The sequence below is a fragment of the Tachypleus tridentatus genome, chromosome 1 (genome assembly GCF_004210375.1).
Source record: "Tachypleus tridentatus isolate NWPU-2018 chromosome 1, ASM421037v1, whole genome shotgun sequence".
NCBI classification, from domain to species: domain Eukaryota; kingdom Metazoa; phylum Arthropoda; class Merostomata; order Xiphosura; family Limulidae; genus Tachypleus; species Tachypleus tridentatus.
This window is the reverse complement of record NC_134825.1, coordinates 134,390,897-134,413,351: the sequence shown is the minus strand read 5'-3', so window position 1 is coordinate 134,413,351 and position 22,455 is coordinate 134,390,897. Positions and strand designations below refer to the sequence as shown.

At 33.4% G+C, this 22,455-nt stretch overlaps 1 pseudogene across 1 annotated transcript in view; it reads left to right on the top strand.

Annotated features, from left to right (window-relative positions):
- The window catches only part of LOC143224799 (sucrase-isomaltase, intestinal-like), a 97,511-nt pseudogene that overhangs the window by 26,388 nt on the left and 48,668 nt on the right, over positions 1–22,455 (top strand). The window contains exons 9-16 of the transcript XR_013013445.1: positions 5,870–5,995; positions 7,654–7,785; positions 9,394–9,558; positions 11,158–11,283; positions 14,341–14,458; positions 18,073–18,208; positions 19,415–19,548; positions 20,375–20,409. The product of XR_013013445.1 is annotated as a sucrase-isomaltase, intestinal-like (transcript). The remainder of the gene's footprint in view (positions 1–5,869; positions 5,996–7,653; positions 7,786–9,393; positions 9,559–11,157; positions 11,284–14,340; positions 14,459–18,072; positions 18,209–19,414; positions 19,549–20,374; positions 20,410–22,455) is intronic.

Below are 22,455 nucleotides of genomic sequence, written 5' to 3'. Positions count from 1 at the left end.
TCAGTTTGGATGTTGCAGTAATAATGTTTTCAGATGGTCCTTGGAGACTTAAGTTCAGAGAATTTTAATTTGTCAAACAAGTCGGAGAATAATTGAACCTTCAGCCACCAGATCTCATCATGAAAAAAAATTACAAAACCTGTTTTCTCAACCTCCAAGAAAGAAATTAGTTATGCAGTTGATATAAAATTCCTACCTACAGCGCAGTAGCTGTAGCTTACCTCAGAATGAGAACGTGTTCCAGAAAGCAGTTTAATTGTTTGATGCATCATTTATGACGTACGAAGCGCTTGTTGCGCCACAATTGAACTAACAGTCAAACCGTTGCAGTCGAGAATGAAATTTAAGTATGAACTTTTCAGTGCTCGAGTTCAATGAAAGCCATCGAATGTTTTGGAAGGTTTCAGAGTGTCTCTATAGTAGCTTTTATTAACTGATGTGTTCGACGTGCTTGTAAAATCCCAAGAAAGTTGAATGTGTTTCAAAAACACCGCGGCATACAGGTTGAGAATCACTGGCCTAGAAGAACAAATTAAAAAATAACTTTCATTTAAGTGAGAATTTCCAATAACAAAAAATGAAGCATTCACCAAAACAACATTAGAAAATGATCAAATCCGAAAGACAAATGGGGTACAGTCCAACCAGAACGAATATCAACTTCAAAACCTACGGAAATAACTATGCATTCTCACAAAAGCATGAAACTCTCTCACAACTAATATCTTATTGATGACGTCATAGTTCCATGAAGTTGAACCAGAGGGCGAGGCTAATTTAGAGAGAGGTGATGTCACAGTTCGATACCAAAAGACGTGTTACTATAGGCAGATGCTGTTACTAAAGTTTCCATAGGCAGATAGTCTCACAGAATTGCATACAAATGTCAACCTTGCGTTGCTAGACTGCCATGGTGATCTCATAATAGAGTATATCAATATTTCATCAGTGTCTACAGTTAATTCCGTTTCAGTTTATAAGTACAGCACTAAATACATTTTACAAATGCTGGCAGTCTAGTAGAACTATGTATATGTTTCAGCATACTTTTTTGATTTCATTTATATATTTATTTGTATTGCACGTTTTACAAAGGTAAATAGTGTTTCATGAGATTGCATACAGATTTCAAGTTATAATTTTCATTTATGTATTCATTTATCAAATTCAGAGATGCCAACCATTACGATTTTGATGCATACATTACGACTATACGCTCATACAGACAAATATTACGACTTCTTGCAACCTCCAAATTATTATATATTATATAGGCCTATAGGCCCAGAGCTTGAAAGTGGTGAAAAAATTTCTAATGAGATACAAATAAATTTTGATAATAAATAAAAAACATAGTCCAAATGACTACTTGCGATAATCATGTTTATGCTTGAAATAATAAAAAATATTTGTATCTCCGATGTCTACCAATAGTTTGAGTGTGGTGCTTCTCCATATTGGGTACATTGGAGAATCCATAGTTACGTCATCAGTGCTTTTCATCCAAACAGCTCTCGCGTAGATGGGTATTTCTCGTTTTATAAGCGGCATAGAAACACCAATGCGATCGTTCACAAGATGGATAAAAAGAGGTCTCGTTCACCAGATTGTCTTGTTTCTGGCAAAGCTAAAAGGACTAAAACTGTGAATCAAAAATTTAGGAAAGAGTATAGTACAAAATATCCGGTCATTGCATCAAAAGTCAGTGACAGTCATGCGTTTTGGACAGTTTGTCACATCGATTTTTCTGTGGCGCATGGCGGGATAAACGATTGTTCCAGACATACAAAATCGGTATCTCACCAACAAAAGGCTGAGGCGAAGACAAAAACGATGCAGATAACGACATTTATGAGTAAGAATTCAGAATATGAAACCATAAATGCAGAAGTGATGTTCACGCAATTCATCATTGCTCATAATTTACCTCTAGCTGTAGCCGATCATGCAGGACATTTATTCAGAAAAATGTTTCCAGACTCTGATATAGCAAAAAATATGGCTGTGCTAGAACCAAAACTACAGCCGTTGTACAAATGTTGGGTTGTGAAGGTGACAAAATGATTTCAAGCATACTTACTAACACTGTTTACAGTTTAGCCACAGATGGATTCACAGACATCGATGAATCAAAACTGTATCCATGGTTGTACGATATCTTGACCCTTTGCTTGGAAAAATCGTTTGTTTGACAATGGTGGAATGGAAAGAAGCTTCAACGGGAGAGAATATTTTCAAGCTTTTGGTCACGAAGTGACAAAGAAGAAAATTCCATGGGAAAACTGTCTTAGTTTTACTTCAGACAATACCTCAGTTATGTCTGGTATAGGTAAAGGTGTGATGGGACACATCTCAAGACGACAGCCTAGCATTTACTTCATGGGCTGTGCCTGTCACCTCATGAATATTGCTGCCCAAAAAGCTTCCAAAGAACTGCCCTGCCCAGTTTCTGATATATTGATAGATATCTACTATTTTCTGGACAAAAGTGCTAGCAGAAAACAACATTTCAAAGAGTTTCAAGGATTGTATGACAAAGAAACAAGAAAAATTCTACAACTTGTTAACACAAGATGGCTATCACTTGGGGTGTGCCTCAACAGAATATTGGACATGTGGAAGCCATTGAAGAAGTATTTTCACTGTGAAAAGGAAAAACTAGATTCAAAAGGATCTAAACGTGCAGCTCAGTCAGGCAGCAAGACTTTAAACAGTCAGGATATCCTCTCAGTCACACAGGGACACACTCAAGACACCCTCCCAGCCACACAGGAACACACTCAAGACACCCTCCCAGCCACACAGGGACACAAGACAATAGTCTCCAAAAGCAGACAAAGAAACATTTGATATAACTCAATATATGTTTAGGCAGTCTTACCTTGAACTAAAGAAGAGACAATCAATGAAAGAAGAAAAGAAAACGAAAGCTAGCAAGGAAATAACCAAGAAAAGTTATGCACAGAGCAAGTTAGATAAGTTAACAGTTTTCTTGGACAACAAAATCAACTTGTTACTCTTCTATTTGAGCAAGCAGATTTGATATTGTAAACAAAAGAACCTTGCATACACATTGTGCATAAAACTCTGATTACACAAGTTAAAATATACTTGTCAGATACATTAAGCCAGAATATCTTGAAGGCAACATTACTGAACTTGACTACAACAATGAATCCTTACACAAATCTGATGAGGGAGTTTCTATTGGAAATGCTGCCAAGGAATACATTGTTAAATATGAAAAGGACCTGGACCTGATCAGCTTCTACACCAGTGTCAAGAAATACTATATTGCAGCTACAAATTACATGATGAAACATTTCCCTCTAAATGATGAACTTCTGATTCACGCAGAGGTTGCTGATCCAAAACTGAAAGTCAGCAAAGATTTCTCTTCTCTACGATTCTTCACAGACAGGTATCCTGTCCTTGTCAATACACATGAGCATGACACTATTGACAAGTTGGAAGGGCAATATTTGAACTACCAAACTGATATTTTCTCAGAAATTGTCCTTCAGTTGAATGTTGACAAGTTTTGGGTTCAGCTGTCTACAGTTAAGGATGGAAATGGCAACCAGAAGTATGACATTCTGTGTAGGGTTATGCTTGGAATTCTTACGATCTTCCATTCTAATGCTGACAGTGAAAGGATATTTAGTTTAGTGACTAAAAACAAAAGCAAGTTCAGACTAAACTTGAACACCTCAGTTTTGAGCAGTATTATAACACACAAGATGTGTATGCAGTCAAATGGACAATGTTGTTATAACTTCCAACCATCCAGAGACATTCTCATGTAAGCAAAGGCTGCAACAGCTGTAAAACTATTACAATAAACATGATATAAACTAGTCCTTACACAAAGGCTTTTTCTGCTTACTGTTTGTGCATGTTCAATGTTGTTTTACCAGTATGTTTATTATTCTGAACTAAATAAAAGACATAATTTCAAAAGAATTTTTTAAAATTTATTTGTTAAATACACAAACTAGTCATAAATGAGCAATCTACAAGAGTAATAAATAGTAATAGTTATAATAATAATATAATAATAAACAGCTTAGAGACATTGGTCAGGCCTAATAGCCGCAAATGACAAAGGGCTCTGTCTACAATCATTACGCTCAGTCATTTGAAATAGTTGGCATCTTTGCAAATTATATACTGATGTTTATAGTATATAAGTGTACCTGAAAGTTTGTTAAGTATGTATGATAATTGTTAATTGTATTTACATGATGATATATGAAACGTGAGTTTTACATAAGAACACTGAACTGTATCATACGTATTACCAAAACATTGTTTCAAAATATTTGTGAGGAAAACATTATTGAAATAGTCACTTGTTTTATAACTAAATGTCTTTTATGATTGTGTTTATTTGGAAAACTAATATGTTTTAGTGATATTTTGAAAAATATGAAAATGAAATTCTGGTTTGTAGAAATCAAAGCAGAAACCTGGTTTCGGCAAAAACAAGATCAAAACTTGTTTTCAACTGGTATGTTGAAATAGCTCACCCCATTTGTATGAGTGATCACGTGATTACTTTGCATTTCCTATCTCAAATTTGTATATCTTTTAATTGCATAGAACACCAAGTGAATGGTGTTGCTATTTTAAATACATTCTATAATAGTAAAATTAAACCGTAAGCCCTTCATTTATTATATTAGTTGTATCAAAATGATATGAATGAAAATATATATATAGAGAGGATTAACATAAGAATATGACTTATGCCATTGTAGATTAAATGAGAGAATTAAATAATTACCCTTTTTAGGACGATATAGTAAGTAAAGCAAATCATTGGTTATAATATCTTCCTCATTCAAATGATGGATAATACGTATGAAGTAATATATGTTATATTAGTTGTCTTATTGACTTTTGAAAGCAAAACAGCAGATGTGTTAAAATCCTATGGAACTATAGAAATATTGACTGTCTAAAGTAACACTATTTTTAGTAAGACGTTGTAACAAAAGCGTCTATGGCCCATAAAAACACTGTAAAAAGTACATAAGTCAAGAACAATACAAGTCAGTTACATAGTGAACGTGCAAGCTTTTATGTCATGTTATTGCATGGTATTTAAATAAACGTCTTTTTCAGAACAAGCATTGCAAAAGGCATACGTAAGTATAAAAACTAGAACTATAATTAATCAATAGAATCATTATTAGCCTTTGTAAAACATATGTAATATATAAACGAAAATTATAAGTTGAAATCTGTATGCAGTTGTGCAAAACACTGTCTGCCTTTGTAAAAAATATACAACAGAAATAAATATTTAAATGAAAACAAAAACATATGTTAAGACCTCATTGGATTGTCAGCCTTTGTAAATATATTTAATGCTTTACTTATAAGGCAAAATTAAATCTAGACGTTGATGACATGTCATCAAGGTGTTTACCTTGATGGGATCATCATGACAGCAACTTGAAGTTGATATCTATTTACAAATCTATGGTACTAGCTACCTAGTAATATCACCTATTCGCCTATCATAACAGGGCCTCTAGTATCGAACTATGATGTAACCTCTCTCTGAGGTAGCTGCGTCCTCTAGTTCCACTTTGCGGAACTATAACGTCATCATCTCTGATGACATCATCATATAGAGCCAGTGCCTTCTGCTCTCTTATCGTGTGGCATCATTTGTATACATGACGCGCAACAATCATTATAACTAGTGCCATTGTGTTTACCCATTCAAATTTTAATGTAGTTTATGTTAACGAATAAGTAGAACATACTGGTTCACTTTCATTATAAAGTATTATGTTATACAATTTATCTTCCTTCCTTTGGAAACGTTTCTCCATTTGATTTATGGACTTTTGCATAGCTAATAGGTAGACCTATGATGCCACCGTACTGGGCCCTTGGATTTCAGCTTTGTCGCTATGGTTACGAAAACATCACTAACCTTCAAAGAGCTGTGGAAAGAACTCGTAACGCCCAAATTCCACTAGTAAGTATTAGTTTAGAGTATTTTTCATATACGAAATAAACCTTCGGTTTTTAGTGTTGAAGAAACGTCTAGTTAAAACATATGCTACGACATTTAACAACTCAAGTGATCTTAGCGTAATATTTTATTATTGCTATCTTTTCACGTTTCACCAACTACACCCTTGTGCAAATTAATTGAAACAAATGGTCATTTTATAATATTTTTAGCATGGCGGCTGGTGTAGGCTCGCTGGACCCGCTGATTTCCTTTAATAGTCATTTTTTCACACACACGGCGTCATTAACTGTGTTTTGCAGTGCGGTCGATCTATTTTTGGGATATATGACGACATTTTGAGGAATATTACGTCATTCGAAATTGCGTTAGAAGGGAAAGGAGACCAGTCAAAAACGTCTTATTACCAACTCAATGAAGAAAAAACGGTATCAATGGAGTCTGAAATACAAGAACTGGATGCAAGAACAATGGAGGAAGGTGTTATTCAGTGACGAGACTCATTTCTTTGTGCAGGGTCAAAGAAGTTTGCATGTTCGCAGATCTCCAGGTGAGAAACATCGAGAATCTCACATCAATCAGTTCGTAAAACATCCCTTGAAGAAGATGTTTTGGGACTTTTTCAGCTACTATGGCGTCAGAGGCTTACATATCGTAGAAGGTAGGATGTGAGGACCACAGTACATCGACGTTTTGCAGAGAAGAGTCGTTCCAGAATCGAAAAAGAGATTTCCAGATGAATCTGGCATTTTTCAGCAAGATCTGGCTCCGTGCCACACATCGAAACGTGTGAAGAATTTTATGACTACAACGCGAATAAAGGTGCTGGACTGGCCATAACTGAGGTGTGGTTCCGCGATCCAAAAATTAGTAAAGATTGCAGTCAACTCGTGGACTCGATGCCAAAGCGGATTAACGATCTTCTGAAAAATAAATGCGGTCATATCATGTATTAATTTGTGAGTAATAAAACGCAAAAAATTAAAAAACGTAATTTTCCGTCTTGTTACAATTAATTTGGACAAGGGTGTATTATAATAAATACATGGATTCTCTATACATAAGTACGTTTTGCCTGTATATAATTTCTAATTCTACATCTCGATTTTTACTGTCTCAAATTCACCCTCTTCAACTAATTTGAGGCCTCCTTAATTCTGTGTATAATTTTACAATTTGTTTTATGTGTGTGAGATTTCCTTATAGCAAAGTCACATCAGGCTATCTGCTGTGTCCAGTGAGGGGAATCAAGCCCCTGATTTTAGCTTTCTAAATCTGAAGACGTATTGCTGTGTTACTGGGAGACAATTCATTTTATTACAATGATATTTCTTATTTATTTCTGTCTACTCATTGAATGTGTAAAATAATAAATTTTAACACTACCATATTTATAACAAATAATTTCCAAGTTAGTTAAGCTACTTACATGGTTTAATAATGAAAATTGAAACTAATGATATTTATATGTTTATATGTATACATACTTGTTTACTCATTTATAATAAAGTTTGAACAATAAATAAAACGATTTTTCATTCTCTTTTATTATGAATGTATGCTTTTAAATTTAATATTAGTTAGTTTCTTTATATTAGCTGGCACATGTTAAACACATTTGTTAACACAGTCATTATAGTCCTTTAATACACATTTTGTAGGATGTTCAGTATGTAGATATTGATCACATGGAAGATAATAAAGTCTTTACAGTGGATTCAGAAAGATTTCCAGATCTTTACTCATATGTTCAGCAGGAGCAAAATAACGGGCTGAGATGGATCATTATATTGGTAACTATTTCTACACCAGTTTTATAGCGGAAAATAAATAAAAGGCAATTGATACGTAAATTTTCTGGTTAAACAATTATCAGATAAAATATTTCTTCTACTTGGTAATCATGATTGTGCAAGATTATTAAATATGAACTGATCGTTTTATTAGTCATCCCCAGAAATTAAAATAGTCATTGGAAAATATACACTTACTAGGATTAAACCAGAAAACCAGATGGTCTTATAAAGACATGGAAGTTGATATTGGTATACATGTATGAAACTGAAAAAGCCAAAGGACATTATAAAGAAACACTAATTGTTAATAAATTGTTATTCTGTGCAGCTGGTGTCAGAATTGAGGGATAACTAATTACAGCATTTTTTTTCTTATTTGTTGTTTTTGGATATTTTAGCCTAAGAGTAAGTGAAATTGTTCGTATATAAAAACTAACAGAACACTTGCAGATTGTTTTTGAGATATCGAAAAACCAGTGTTTTTGTACACCTCTTTACGATAGCAGAGAACCTTTCCCATCAATGTTACTTGAATTTTAGACTGGTAAATGTTTAGAAAGTTTGAAACAATGGAAAATATTAGTGAAACAAAGTTTTAGTTACAACGACGTTCTCTTAAATGTAAGTGATTTCAAGAAGAAATATTTTAAATATTCCTTCAATACAAGCATATTAACTTTAAAACCATTACTACGTTGTTAACAGTGACGTTTCTTTCTCTTGGTGGGATTTGACTAACTGAATATTTAACACATTGTTTTTATGGTGTTAACATTCTTTGCTACTGCTTACACTGGATACCTTTTAAAAAAAGATAATAATACAGGGATCACAAATTGAAGGTTGTTGTTAAATAATAGAATCAAACTCCTCATCATCCCTGATGAGGAGAAAACCCACTTGTAGAGAAAATTATATATATTCTTAACCCATACCAGCCGTTTTTAAATATATATAGATATCATCATTGAGGCAAATTAATTATAAGAATTAAGTTGTATAAGTATTGTCTGTTTATAATTGAGCACAAAGCTACATAATGAGCTATCTATGGTCTGCACACCACGGGTATCGAAACCTGGTATTTAGCGTTGTGAGTCTGCTGTGCCGCTGGAGGCATTATTTAAGTAAGCATAAGTTAAACAAATTGCCCGAAGTGTAAACGTTACATAACGCTGCGCACACTAAATTAAGCATCTACAGTCTCAACATTTTACAACGAAACTTGTTAAATTAATTACCTGAAGTGTTAATGGTGTATAACATTCCATAAGTTAAATTATTTATAAGTAGTGTCAACATTATATAACGTAGCATGAGGCCAACTAATGATTCGCAATGTCTTTGGTATATAATGTAGCCTACATTAAATTAATTACCCATGGTGTCAACGTTATACAACATAGCATAAGGTATTGTTACAGTTGAGTTAGTTTCTGGAATACAAATTTGTCTGCTCATGAACTTGCCTTCATGATATGTACTGCAAATATTTATCATTGTTTAGTCTGTAGAACATTTACTTATGCTTATCATTAGTTTAATTACATCCAAAATTATTTGTAAAGAAGCTAAAGTTAAACAGTTATTTTATCAATCTTTTAGGATCCAGCGCTTTTGGCCAACGATTCGAGTTACTTGCCACATGCTTCCGGCTTAAAGAATGGTAAACATGTTTATATCACTTGGCCGACAGATGTCCCTCTTGAGAGTAGAGGAAACCCAGAGGGCCAAGGTTTAGACCTTTCGAAAGATATTATATTTGGAAAGGTTACCTTTTATCATATGTCACTATTTCTTTGCTTTTAACACGATATTTATAAATATAATTTTTTTTCAAAGTATAGAAAGATCTATTTTTACCATTAGATATGTTTAAGATTTTAATACTTGCTTATTTCGCCATAAGTATACTGCTAACTTAAGACGTTACAAGATCAAATATTAATCCTGTCGTATGTGAACATCCTTTATGAACAAAAATCCTAAATGTGCATAAAAATATTTATGTCGGGAAAGTAGAGTTTATTTTGAATAGTCCAAACGCCTTCAGCCATCTGTTCCAGTTTGGCAAAAGACAGGTCAAATAGTTATCACTTTTTACTTTTTTATAATCTTTAGAGACATCGTTATGATCTGTAATCGTTGATTTTTAATTTCGTCTGTTCATATCAGGGGAAAAGACAATCTTCTAGTGTTATAACAAACCATTATTCTATCATATATGGTTGCTGGACAACAACGCATTAACCTTCTAAAACATATTTTAATTTTTATTCATGTGTGATATTTGAGACACGCGTTTGGAAGTGCCAACACAGATCTTCATCAATTTCAAATTTTAAAACGCAAGAAGATGGAGCATACTGTATGAGATGAAAGCAGTTTAATAAATCTGACATTTTACGGCTGATACCATTTTTCTTTCTTGAACACACATTATTTTGCTTACTTATAAATGAATAAGTAGTTCTATGCTTTCTGAATTGTGAAGTGAGTTTTTGATTTTGATGGACAGTTATGTTGGTGCACAATGGGTGGTGATGCGTATATTACTTCTACATTTCTGCTCTCAGTATGCCCATAGTAACTGTATTGTGAACTATGGAATGTAACACGAGATCAGCCATTGGAGCGAGAGAAAAACTGATCTAGATGAACTGTGGTAAAAGAGCTAAAGAAAAGCAACGGAAAAACAAAGCGGTTAGAAAAGAAATACCAACTTAGTTTTCACCGTTAATATTGACAAAAACTGTATAACTACTAAAAAACTCAGTCTATTGTGGCCAGTGCTTCCTGTTGTAGTGCGCTGTAGTGTCCCTGCTGTCCCAAAGACATAGATAACAGGGAAACTTGGTAAAGCCTCGTTGGAGACCCATAAGGAATGCCACCATTTTGAAGTATTTGATAACCTCCCAGCCATACTCATCATACTTCAAGGCTCTAACAAGGTCTTGACGCTGTTGTATTCCTCATTGAGGTGCACCGAATGAACCCAGGGAAAAGTTCTACAACATTCTAGAAAGTTCTTGAAAATTATTGCAAGTTCGAGAAAATTCCCTATCAGCTACTCGACACTGAATCTACCTGGGATGTTCTTGAAAATGGGTAAATTGAAAATTTCATTACCCAGGTCACAAAAGCAATGTTTGAAGAGAAAAATAGGTATTTTCCATTTATTTTAGACATTAGCAATTAGGAAATAACACTTTCTACCTAGGAACAAGAAAAAGTAAAAATTTTGTTACATAGTGTTTACTTTGTCTAAAATAAAGTTTATACTTCATTAGCCTTTAGGATCTCGACTTCGTATGATACCGCTTAACAATCATTAAAAAGATATATTTCGAGAACTATTTTCGTTTCTAGGTTTGGCCAAATGGTCCAGTTGCTTTTCCGGATTTTTTAAAGCCCATAACCAAAGAATGGTGGGAAGAACAAATCGTAAATTACAGAAACAAAACAGAAGCTGTGAAATTTGATGGCCTGTGGATCGTGAGTAAGATTTCCATACCATACAGTAAATTACTAGTGGCTATTGTATTTGCTTTGTTGAATTTATGGTATTATATATTGTTATTGTTATATCAACAATTATTGAGTCATCTAGATAAAGAAAGACAAAGGATGTGTAAAATGTACTGTGAGTGTTCAGTAACAACATAATAATATTATAAAAATGAAAATAGTCAGATTATTATGGCTTTAAACTTATTGTTTGTCCACTGCAAGCAGGAGCCAGCACACACGTACATTCTCACTGGGTGTCCTTTTTAACATTTTAAAGAACGAATCAAAGAAAAGATATTAAATTAGGACAAAAATGAACTCACAAACAAGGGAAAATCACAGAAGCAGCCATTTTTAGCTCATAGTAAAAGAATAAAAATGCTAACAAAGAAACAACAAATATCTATTAATTCTCTAAATTAACAAATATATATTAATTATTACTGAAATTACTATTTCAAGCATTCTCAATGTATCAAGCGTTTATATGCAAAGAAAAGTAAAAACTATGTTTTTTTTATAATTAAATGAAGATATATAGGTGATTTGTAGACTAGACAGCATAATCAGGTTTCATTCGCCTTGGCATCTATGTAGGAGCTCAGACGAATGTTCATGAACAACATGAATAACTGTATAAGTATGACCCATTGTCTCAAGCTAGGAGTAAGGAATATAATTTAAAAAAAGGGGGATTCTTTGTGATATGTATTTTATATAATAATATTAAATTTGATCTTATTGAAAACTAGCATTACACACAATTTCTCATAAAATAAACTTTTCAAACCTCAGTTGGGAATAAACAGATCCATACTGATAAAAAACCTATACCAAATCAAATACATCTAACATATATAAAACTGTGTGTCACTTCACGTCATGCTTGATTTCTCTTGATCTCTGGGGCCGGCATGGCCAGGTGGTTAAGGCACTCGACTCGTAATCTAAGGGTCGTGGGTTCGAATCCCCGTCACATCAAACGTACTTGTCCTTTCAGCCGTGGGGGCGTTATAATGTGACGGTCAATCCCACTATTCGTTGGTAAAAGAGTAGCCCACGAGTTGGCGTTGGGTGAGGATGACTAGCTGCCTTCCCTCTAGTCTAGCACTGCTAAATTAGGGACGGCTAGCACAGATAGCTCTCGTGTAGTTTTGTGCGAAATTCAAACCAAACCAAACTTGATCTCTCGAAATGGGAGTCATAAAAGTTAAAATGCATTTATCCAGATGAAATAGTTTGATTACTGTATGCCCATGACGATTTTAATGACGGAAGGTGCAAAGAGGACTCTAAAAGCTCATATTTAGAACGGGTACAACACTTCCACCACTTGTGCAATCATTATGAAATACATTTTTACAGTAAATAACGTTTTAGTTTAACACTGTATCAGGTGTTAATATATTGTTTATCAATAATTATTGTATGAACATGCCACGAATTCATTTCGTGAATGATTTTAAATTTGATTGACTCACAAAGGAGTTTACCGACGTTTCACTGACTCCATTACACTTTTATGCCTCTTTGTTGGTGAAACGTGATCTCGCAAAATTTATTTATTTCAGTATCCTATGAAATGTGAGGTTAAGGTATACAATGGAGTGAGGTAGTATTTGCCTTGTCATTCTTGACGCTAGTAATAAAATAAGCATTACAACACTGTTCATCAATAAACAATTATTGAGCAACAAACGATCTTTCTTTCCGAACCTACCAACCAATTATTTTATTTTATTCATTATTCGCTCGTTTGCTTTAAGTTTTATCAAAATCTAATGGATATGGTATATGATGAAACTTTGTAAAATGGACAGCAACTGATTAATCACGGAAACGAATTCATAGAAGTAGAATAATTTATTGTGTTCATTCGTTGTTTAACGTGTGACGAATTTATTACTATATATTTGTTTTACTCTCGATGTTTATGTAAATTAAATGTATTGCGAAATTCTTGTCTGTTCACTAAAGTTATAGAAAATTCTTGAGTGTAAGAATAAACAATATAATATGTGTGTCAAAGCACTAGCGTCTTGTCAGTATTGTTGTGCAAGCTGAAATTTCTAGAAACTCTCCTCACGCTTATAAAAATTAACCAACGCAAGACACCAAGAGACAGTATATATTACTGGTTTGCTACACTTGGTATACTATAAACCTTGGAAGCTATAATTGTAATTATTAATTGTGAACTTTACATATTGACCAAGAAAGCTTATATATTTCGAACATTACAAACTATTTAACTTCAGCGGATTAACAACGGATGTCAGTATTTTTACACCAACATTACATACCTTCATGGGTGAAGAGCTCACGTGTGATCATTGAAGAGCTAGCTAGATCCCCTTTAAGTGAATTGTACCGATATTAACTCGAAATTAATTCACTCATCGTGAACGCCCGATAGTTTGGTTTGTTTTGAATTTCGCGTGAAGCTACACGAGGGCTATTTGCGCTAGCCGTCCATAATTTAATAGTGTAAAACTAGAGGGAAGGCAGCTAGTTATCATCACCCACTGTCAACGCTTGGGCTAGACTTTTACCAATGAATGGTGGAATTGACCATATTTTATAACGCCTCGACGGCTGAAATGGCGAGCATGTTTGACGTGACAGGATTCGAACTCGCAGCCCTCAGATTATAAGTCAAGTGCCTCAGCCACCTGGCAATGCCAGGCCAAACTCTTGATAGGATATCAAGGAAGTTCAGAATCAGATAGAAGACTATATATTGTTTGTAAGTTTCTAAAATTTGCATTATTTGTAATAACCATTATTGTAAATTGTATTGTTGTTTGTATATTGAAATACATTTGTTTTGAGAAAAAAAACTGTTTTAGTCTTGCTGGCAAATATAAATTTGATACATATCGACATTTAATTAAGTTCTAAATTTAAATTATAGTTGAGGCTATTTAAATTTGTAACACGTAATATAATAAATTGGAGGCTCGTCCGAGATAAATCGTAACATGGGACAACCGATACTTATAGTAAGTACAAAACCCAGCATTTTTATTATTTAATTTTCAGGATATGAATGAGCCAGCCAATTTTGGTACTAACTATGAAGAGCCGTGGTACTGTAATGGAAAATGCTGGAGCCTACATTGTCCGCATAATGAATATGATAATCCTCCATATAGTACAGGTAGAAAAGTATTAATTTCTAATTGTAGGACTTAATTACTTGCCTTACAATACACATAGAAAGGTATTAGTTTCTAATTGTAAGATTCAGTAATCTATCTCACAGTATATGTAGAAAAGTATTAGTTTATGAAAGAAGGATTCAGTATTGCACATTAGAGTAAATGAAGAAACTTTCTAATTTTAACATGTAGGGTTGAATAATTCGCTTAAAGATTCAGGTATAAACGATGTAATTTCATCAACTAGTTTGAATGCTAAACCTGGTACAGTAACAGTATAACATAAGTAGTTTAACATTTAATGTTGGATAATTGACCTATTAATACAGAGAAGAGGGATGAAAAAAATTAATAAAATTACTAAATATGCTTGAGTATTGTATTCTAAGTGATACAGTTAAGTAATATTTCTGTAGGTAGTTTTTATTAATTCAACGTAAAATGCAAGTTTAAATTACTAGTATTTCTACCAGTATATTTGGATAATCCACTCGATACCATAAGTAGAAAGTACTAATGAGTTTAACTGATGACTTTTAGTAGACTTTGTACACTACAAGTGGTAAAATAGAAATTTTAGCAGATAATTTCCAAATTTCAAACATACATTATACAGTAGAGATAAAATAGTGGTACTCGTATAAAATTGGATATAATTATTCACTCAAAATAGAGAATCATGTAAGTCACAATAGAAGAAGCTAGGTAAATCTAAAAAGTTTAGACTAGGTGCAACTTGATGTATTTTTTTGTGTGGTGAATTTTATTACTTACAGCTTAGACGTTAGTCCTCAAACAAGTTTGTTAACTCTCACAGAAAGAAGTAACACAGATACTTATTAAGGATACATAAAACACTTATGTATTATGTTAAATGACAGTAAGAAAATAACTGATGTTATTCATATGTGGAGAAAAACAAAACGGAGTAAATAACCAGTCGAACAATGGGACACCCTAATTCAGTTGTGTTGTTGTTTTTTCAGCGAGTTAGAATATAACTAGTCGAACAACGGGACACAGAATTCGGTATTTGCTTTTCTACTGATTTATAAAGTAGCCAAATAACGGGACAGGGTAATTCAGTGATTTCATCTAAACCGATAGGAAAGTAACTAGTCGAACAAAAAGATGTTGTAATTCGAGTTAATCTTTCCAGCGAACGAAGAAAGTGTCTGATTAATATGTTACAAAATTCGCTATTGTTATTCAGTGTTTTGAAAAGGTTTTTAACAGTAGGGTTTGATAACTCACGTTTGTTATTCAGTTCACTAAAAAGTCGTGTAACATTGGAATCTGATAACTTCTTGTTATTATTCAACGAGATGATTCATTAACTGATGTTGAGGATGAAAGTGAGCGTTGGTTAAATGACCCTAGTGAATATCTTTTTGAACTTCTTCAACTACGAAATATGTTTTTTTTTTTCAGTTTATCAAAACGTTTCAGACAGTATTATTTGTTCTGAATCTGGTCAGGACAGCAGTCACTAATTTTGAGGATCGAGATAATTTCTTAGAAAAGGGTCTTTCTAATCCAACGAGCTGTGGTTTGGGACATGCCCTTAAAGAAGTCCTATTTCCACGCTAGTGGGTTGTGGTTTAGGAAAAGCCTTTTAGAAAACGGTCCTCCTTTCAGTCCAGTGAGTTGTGGCTTGAAACAGGTCATTACAAAAGGGTCTCTTTCTCTCAATCCAGCGAGTTGTGGCTTGGAGTAAGTCATCAAAGAAGGGTTCTCCTTCCAATAGAGTGAGTTATGGTTTGGGATAAGTCCTTAGAGAAGGGTGGATCGTCCTCCTATCCAGCAAGCACAAACTGATATGATTTGCTATGTAAACAGCCTTCTAGTTTATTTTGTAAAGAAAACTTTACTTAACATGTTAATCAATGAGGCAGTGTATTTTCTATAGCTTGTTTTAAAATATATAGCAGACCTATATGAATCATATACTTCGAAGTTTCTTATATTTAAACGTTCAACGTTTTCTTCATTATATAGACCTACAATTAAAATGTATGGTCCATATACACCATATGTAAACCCCCCTAAAGTGATAAGTATCCTATGTGAAATAATGTTACACGTTTGTTTGTTTTTTCTGCAGATAAATAACAGCCTAAATTTTGTTTATAGTTACTACTTATTTATTCTAATGAATGTCGATATTCTTGTTTCTGCTACTGGATATAAGCTCCCTCTGTAAGTGTAATACGTATATAATCGTTGTTGCTGTTATCATCAAGAATAATTACAGGTAAGTTCTCCATTGTTTATTAACCTTCTCGGGACTGAAATGTCACGTGTATAAAGGTGCAATTTGAGGAAAGCTGAATATTTTCATGAGATTGAGTAATAATAATGAGAGAAAAGTACAATAACAACAGATATTGTTAATACATAACTGTGTACGATAACTATAGTATATTCCTCATGTTATCATTTAATATTAATATTTCTATTTTGCAAGTTATAGGTAATTCTCACAGTAATAATTTTACCTGAAGCTACACTTCGATTTTCAAGCCTTCACTGTTTTACATGAGAAGTTTCATTAGAATTGCGTAATTTGCTTGTTACTTCCTATTAAGATTATTTACAAATAACTGTAATTATCATTTTCGAATTTTTAGCGGCTCGTCGAGTAGAAATTATTACAAAATTATGACGAGATTGTCTTCAAGAGAATTTTGGTCGTCTACGTATTTTATTTTGTCTTAGTGCCTTAAGGCGGAATAAAATGTGTAATACTTTACTTGTTTTAACTTATATAAAAACTTGTTCGTAGCGTATCGTAACATGTAGGAACAAATGTTTGTAACGTACTCTGACAACAGTATTGCTTAGCGTGTAGGGATGGACGGTGAACAGAATGGCTGCTGCGTTCAGTCTGTTACTCTATCATGTTTACATGTAACTGAAAATATTGAGTTATAGCTTTATTTGAGTATATAATAGCCATTAATGAGTGTTTCTTAATTTTTGACACTTCCAAGACATTTTTCAATTTATTCACGTTTATAATCGTGTCAGTTTGACAATATATGCATACTAGTTACTGTTATAATGTGTTTGGCATTAAAAAAATCATAGAGACTAGAATGTGTTGAAATGTGAAGTCGAAAATGTATTTCAAAATGACAAAATTCCTTCATAATTGTTATTCGAGAGGTGGTCTAGCGGTTAGCTTTCTCTCATAGCAAATCCAAGAGTCCGTATCTCCAGCAAACAAACATATTCTGCAGATTTAAGAATAATGGTCAAATTTCATTATTGGGTAAGTTAAGAATAGCACAAAGATTGGCTGTGGATGCTGTTCATTGGCCGCCTTCTCTCTAATCTGTTGGTTCAAAATTGTGGACAACTATGTGTAACTAAATTTTTAGTAGCATTATTCTTAAAGTCTGAGACAAAGAAACAAAAAAGGTGAGTGTTACGTATATCTATAAAGAAATACCAACAATCGTTTATACTTTGAAACAATAAACACGTAAATCAAAATAGTATTGAAATTAGGCTTAAACATTGAAATATTATAAACCCAAATAAGAATTACCTTCTTTTATTAAACCTTGATTTTAATTTTTGATTTCCTTGTTTGATTTTTGATTAACAGCGGCTGCCCTTAATTACAATAAAGAACTTGCGGATAAAACGATTTGCATGGTTGCCAAACAAGGTGAAAACAACCAGTACCGGCATTACGACGTTCATAGTTTGTATGGTTGGAGCCAAACCAAACCTACACTAAGGTAAGTAATAAATAAGTACAGAAGCTGTGTTTTTAATTCCATTATTAGACTTAACCAAATCAGCTTATTAAGTGGAATGAAAAATTCTATATAACTATTTTTGCTAAAGTTTCTGAACTATATAATAGTTTATTATACAGAAAACCATTACTTCGTAACTTTAGCTACATCAACATTCGTTAATTCTGTTAGCTGTTGTATTTATTATTGCTGTCTTCATTCCTCGGTGGACAGAGGGAAGGTAATCCATTGCATAGTTTTTTGTTTAAAACAAACAAAAAGTACTATTACTGATGTGCCATTGCTAACTAAGTCGACTTATTAATGTTACCGTTTATTTATTTTAATCCATCTTATATCCTTCAACTAATTCTTAAGGTTTAACCTTATTCATCGCTTCCAACTATCTGCTCTTTAAGTTGACCACATGAAGATAGATAGTGTAACCTTGGTATCGGACAATTTCTTCATTGTATTCTTCTTACCACCCTGTTGTTTATATGTACTACTCTAAGTCTGTTCTCTAAAATCTATTAATTCCGTTACTTATATATATATATATATATATTCTAAACCATGAAATTCTTCTTGAATTTTTTTCTGTAGCTGAACAGTAATATGCGAAAAATCGATTTTTATTAATCACGTGCTGTTATTTGGAAACTTACTTCTAATGGTGTCACATTTTCCAGAAGGATAACAAGAAAACTGACCCCCGCTGGTACAGCGGTAAACCTACGGAGTTACAACGCTAAAATGAGGGGTTCGATTCTCCTCGGTGGACTTGGCAGATAGGCCGATCTGGCTTTGTTATAAGAAAAACACGAACTCACACACACATACAAACAAAACAAACAAGACTTGTTAGATTCATCCTATAAATTTATTTCTAGTAAATTACGAGATCGAAACATATAAAGACTATTAAAATATTGACTTGTTTAATCACTTCTTAACTGTAAAAATTTAATACAGTTACAAACCAACTGATAAGGAAACGTTAAAGATCAGGATATTAGACGTATATGATTCTACTGAAATTAAAATCATCTAAAAGATGTAATGTAAACAGTAAATTTTTATGTTTCGGAAACATAAAGCAAATGGAAAAAAGTCACCACATAATATGACTGTTTACATTAAAAACATGAGCAAAACTTAACCACAAGTCTGTGACTAAATATTCATCACCCTTATCAATTTTAGGGCTGCTCAAAATGCAACTAAAGCAAGGAGCATTGTCATCTCTAGATCAACTTATCCTTCAAGTGGCAAGTACGCTGGACATTGGCTTGGCGACAACTCCAGCCGCTGGCCAGATCTACATCGGTCAATCATTGGTAATTTTAAAATTTGTTTATATCGTTCATGCTAGAAATTTCAGTACTCGGAGAAAACAACAAGACTCATCTAAATGTAGTGTTAAGTAGACAATACTCTTCACGCACACGCAATTCTGAATTGTCACACTCTTATTCGTTCTAGTATATATTGTTGTTCTATTAAAAAGGTTGCTTGCATGTGATTTAAGTAGTTTACAACTACGGTCATATCTAATTTTTGACGAGTTCAGTGTGATGGTACTTTCCAAAAAAATATCTTTGAGAGTGGACATAACAAATACAACGAATTGATCACTGCCAGTGGTATTCATATGATAGCAACACATGTTATAATTAAACATGTCTTTGCAGTATACTGCTATATCATTTGTATTGCGCTCAAAAGCTTTTAAGAAAAGCCCATAATAATATTTTGCTATAATATGAACTAAACTACTGCAGTGCTGTAAAACTTTACAAAAACCAGTTTAAGATAAATGATATGTTAAGAAACATTCACTTACTGCTTGATTTTAGGTATATATCTTTTGACTTGTTTGTATATTTGTGTTTGTGTTCAATTATTTTTCTCTGCAATAAGATACTGGAAACAAAATTATCTACCTTCTTCAATTCCCAACGGTCTGTTAAGTTTTAGTTTCGTACTCTTATATAATAGTATATTGTTTAAATGTCCAATGTATGTTATAATTTATTTATGCCCATAGCATCGTATCTGTAAACTGTTCACGTTCTTTCTGTAACGTAGTTCAGCACTAAACTACAGTGTTTGGAAAGTTTGACGTATAAGTATTACAATTAGGTAATAATCTATGTTTTTCAGGTATGTTGGAATTCAACCTCTTTGGCATTCCATATGTAAGTTTGATTGAAATGTCTTTCTGTTTTGGGACATTTAGGGTATTTATCAGAAATTGATTATATGAATAATATATTGTGAAAAAAAAACACAATTGATAAACACCCACACCCAAGGCTACAATATTTAAATTACAAAGAATGCGTAAAAAAAATAGGAAGGGTAAAGAAAAACAAATTGTTTATAACAAACTTGACTGGTTGGTATTTTATTTTCGTGGATTTTTTACAGATAAAGCTGACAGTAATCTGACATGTAGTTATAATGTCCTTAAAAGGGGAAGGCTAAAAAATTGTATATATTATTTGAATAGGATAGTCAAACCTGACCGAAATGAAGAGAATTTGCAAAAAGAAAACACAGATTACACTGGAAAGTAATTTAACAGAATATTAAGTTTGTGTTGGGTGTTTAATTTTTTTACTCGCTCAGCTATATGTACAGCATCTGGAGACACAAGACAGCTCTATCAGTTACACATAAAAATCGCCAAACAGAATGTGGTTACGTTACTTGTAGAAAGATTGAGATGATTCTAGCCAAGCAACAGCACCGCTTAAAATAATATTCAAATTCAACGTCACGAGGAGTTTTTAGAATATAACATCGCTCATGCCAAAGTTCAAGCTCAACAGGAGTTTCTAGAATACAAAATCAGCTAATGACAAAGTTCAACATCACCGGGAGTTTCTAAAATACAACATCATTCATGTCAGTAAATCAGTATCCTCATCTTTCGAAAGAAGGAATCAAGGTTTCCAGAATTTCTACTTCTAAGAGTAGTTAGGGTAATTATTGCCCATCACGCCACCAGAGAGCGGCACAAGTGTGTCGTCCTCAGACAGGAGGGAAAAGTGGCTGGATGACACATCATAGTTCCATGAAATAACGTGATGAGCAGTTGTTCAGAAAGTGTGTTGTTAGGCCGCCATTAACCTTCGTCTGTGCCAGTTTCTGTGTAAGCAGATTGCCCGCTGTAGCTTTGCTATAAGGAAACGCAGAGTCCAGCGAGTAGAATTGAACCCCTGGTTTTAGCCTTGTAAGTCCGAAGACTTGTCGCTATCCCACCGGGGGTCATAATTTCATCATAGAATGTCTTTACGTGCCTCGATATGTCATCAGTATCAACACTTAATTATGTTTTAAAACATTACAAGAAAAATAAATTAATGAAACAAATATAATAACCCTGTTAGACTTGTTAGTTTTATCACACATATTATCCTTCATTTGTTTTTGAATTTGGAGAAAAGCTACACGAGGGCTATCTGCGCTAGCCGTCCCTAATTAGTAGTGTAAGAGTAGAGGGAAGGCAGTTAGTCATCACTACCCACCGCAAACTCTTGAGCTGCTCTTTAACCAACGAATAGTGGGATTAACCGTATATTATAACGCTTCTACGGCTGAAAAGGCAAGTATGTTTGGTGTGACGGGGATTTGAACCCGCGACCCTCTGGTTACGAGTCAATCACTTAACCACCTGGTCATGCCAGGCCTATATCCATCATTTCAACGAGTATTATAACCAATAATTTGCTTCGCATACTTTTACAATTTGAATGTGTCATGACTTTACTTTTGCTTTTGCTGTGAATTATAATCTGTAAAGATAAAGATAAATAGTAAATGTGTTATAAACATAAAAAAATAAATGTAAGAAATCTCTACTATTTTAAATTAAAACTCAATATAATGTAAAAAATGTTTCATTATTGTTTATATACCGTATCAGTTCAGCTGTTTCGAAGTTCGTTCGTCAGATTGGTCCTAGGCTGAACATGTGGCAATGAGTCACAGTGAACTGTGCCCATGGTGTTAACGACCCACAGATAGAAACTAAATAACGTAACGTTTATATGAAACATTACAGCCGTTTTGATTATTAGCTTGTGGAGATAGGTTCAGTTTAATTGTGTAGTACTTCAAGTGAAAAGTGTTACAATGTTAAATAGTTTCTATAATAGTAAAGTGACTGGTTAAACAGTTGTAGAAAGTGGTTAGGTTAATGATCTTCAGACAGAAATGGAAAAAAACAACTACTATAT